Here is a 3,197-nt window from a genome sequence, read left to right as displayed (position 1 = left end):
GGAATTATTGGACATAAGTTGGATTTCCTATCTCAGAAAACTAAGGGGCCAATGACTCTCTACATTAATGCTTTGTAATATGTTCACTTCGACTCCCAACCTTCCTACCATCCAACTTAAAATAGAAATTACAAGGGGAATTATTGGACATAAGTTGGATTTCCTATCTCAGAAAACTAAGGGGCCAATGACTCTCTACATTAATGCTAAAAGGATCATGACCCTCCCAAAGAATAACCACATCAATGAGTGCTGAGTGCGCGCCATCTTGCATGTCTTAGTCTAAGCTGAGCCACTCCCCTCTCGTCGTCGTAGAAGTCGCCACCTCCTATACTTGAAGCGAATGCACAAAGTTTTTCTTGTAATGAAGTACCTATCATAAAAAACAAACAACAACCAACATAAAAACATTAAATCAAAAATCAACAATTAACAATCAGTGTCTTGCAATGAATTACTTATGAATAAAAACCATCAACAATCAACATGTAAGGTTCCTCCTCAGCCCCTAAAAGATGTATAAGTTCTCCTGTCGGTCCCCTGTAATTATCCCCTATTTCGGAATGCTAGAAAACATTATTTTCCTTTGTTTTTGGTCTAGAGAGAGATAATACAGTTTTGAGATATTTTTAGATATAAAGTTAACCCTTAAATTTCAAATGAATTTCCTTGAAACAGAAGTTTAAGAAGAGTTTTCTAATATCCATTAGAAATTAATTGAATATGTGCATTAGACACCTTAGCCTAAGGGTACCCATTTTAAGAAAATTATGGATTAAGGTCCAAAGAGTGTTCTAAAGGGCCAATAGAGTTAATCCAAGTGTTGGAATAAGAAAAATGCAAGAATAAAATAAATCCACCAAAAATGAGTAAATTCTCACATAAGATGAAGAGTTGACTAGTACTAGGATTTATTAGTAAAAATATGAAATTTTGACACCTAAAGAGGGTGAGTGGAGCTCATGAAGGAGGCGCCTAGAATCTCATCATTTCTCCCAATTTTTTAATCAAAAAAATGAGATATATCATCTCTCCTCTCTCCTCTTTCAAACTAGATTAGAAAAGTAGGACTAATTGTCTAAAACTTGTCCAAATTGGATCAAACTGAAGCTGGAAGCCTCTAGATCCTAGTTGGACTTGGTTGGTGGCCTCCCTCACCTATAAATACAACCCCATTCCTTTGTATTTTCATCTTAGTGTATTCACATGCTAATGTAATTTTCAATTTAGTATAATTCCATTATCCCTCTACCTTGCCTCTCCATTGTGAAGCTTTGGAGTTTCACTAATCCTCTTCTTCTCTTGGAGATTACCCTCTTCTTCTTGGTGGCCAAGCTTCTTCTTGAGGGCTACACTTCTCCCTAAAGAATCAAGCCAAAAACTAAGGGCAATCCTAAAACAATGATGGTTTACTCTCTTCTTGAATGGTAATCTTCTTAACCTCTCTACATGCTTGGGAAGCATTCTAATCTATTGTTTCTTCTTAAAACCATGCCCTTATTGATTTATGTTGTTTAATTGAATAAATATTAATCTCTTATGCTTAAATGCATTGTTTTTTATTTGTAATCTCTCTTTTTGAAAGAATACTCACTTTTATGGTTAAATCATTCTTGGAAGGATAAGCTTTAATTCTAATCTCATTTTCTTACCCAAAACTCTAGGCCTAACAAGCTAGAGATGGAGATTAAACATTTTTATGATTTTTAATCTACTTAAAAATGAGGTTAATTCATTTAAGATTGTTTTTATGTTAAGAAAATTCATATTTAATCATTTTAAGATGAAAGAGAGCTTAAGCTTACATTCTTATAATTATTTTCATAAGGAAGTTATAATTGGGTATTTTTTTTAATAAACAAGATGCTTAGATGCAATTATGCTTAGGTTTAGGCATAAAGAATTTTTATATTAAAAGAGGAAGTCTCACCCTATTTTTATGTAATTATGTTTATGCATAAATTTGATAATGCAAGAAAAGAAATTTTCATTATGTTCTATGCATAAACATTTTAAATGTTAAAAGAAGGATTTTTGTTATATTTTTTAATTTACATTTGTAGTATGTATGCATAAATGTATAAAGGTTAAAAAGATAAATTTTTGTCATATTTTAAATAGGTATTTTCATGGTATGCATATACATGGGTATTTTTATTTATCAAAAGAGGAATTTTCATCGTATGTTTAAATAGGAATATGCATAATTAATTTTGGTATCAAAAAGAGAATGTTTCATCATATTTCTATGTAGATAATTATGGCATGTTGATGCCTAGGTTCAAATGGAGAAAAGAATATTTAAGTATATTTCTATGTGAATATTTAAATAAAATGATGTTTGGATATTTATTAAAGGATCATCTAGAAAAAGAAATATCCTTATTAAATTCCATTATTCTCACGAATAGAATTATTTATAGTTCTATTATGTCCAAGGAAGAAAGAATTTTCATAATTTTGGATATTTGCCCTTACGATTAGAAATCATAGTTCCTTAATTAGATAAACGGAGAAATATCTTTAGGAAATAAATCTAGGAATAAATTCAAGTAATTCTATGCTAGACCATGACCACGTGAGAAAGGTGGGTCAGTAAGATGCCTGTCCATCTAGACCATGGCCATGTGAGAAAGGTGGGTCAGCAAGATGCCTGTCAATCTCTTGAATCGTAAATTAAGCCAAGAATTGTGACCATTCCCATTTCTTCAGTACGAAGAAGGGATAACCGTCTGATTTAGAGAATTTTCCCTAAGACCTAAAATCGTCTAGAAATAAGTTAGAAATTCGTTTGTAATTAATGGATGGATCACCGAGATACAAGATTCCTGATTTTCATTGTTGTTGTGAGAAAGTCTAGGTTTTGAGAAAAAGGGTCTTGTGAAATCAACACTGGAGATGTTTTCTCGTGAAATGGCTTTTTATGAGAGGAAATCAAACTCAATGGGAAAATCTTACTTGCATAGAAACTCTGATTTTGTAAAGGACTATCTTATGCTGCCAGAATGCTAGAGAAAGCATTTGGCTAATTGTTTAATCTAAGGAGAGCTTACGTTACAACAACTGGCAGGGAGTCATCGAAGGACGTCTCTCTCTCGCGGCAAAGCCTACGAAGGTCTTGACCAGCCTTGGTATGGTTAAAAATGCTGCGCTTCCGATACGATGGGCGAGGGCCGACAAAGCGGTCCCTGAGTGAA

Source organism: Cibotium barometz, chromosome 47, assembly GCF_041138505.1.
Source record: "Cibotium barometz isolate CiBa-2024 chromosome 47, ASM4113850v1, whole genome shotgun sequence".
Classification (NCBI taxonomy): Eukaryota; Viridiplantae; Streptophyta; class Polypodiopsida; order Cyatheales; family Cibotiaceae; genus Cibotium; species Cibotium barometz.
Note: the sequence above shows the minus strand (reverse complement) of the source record.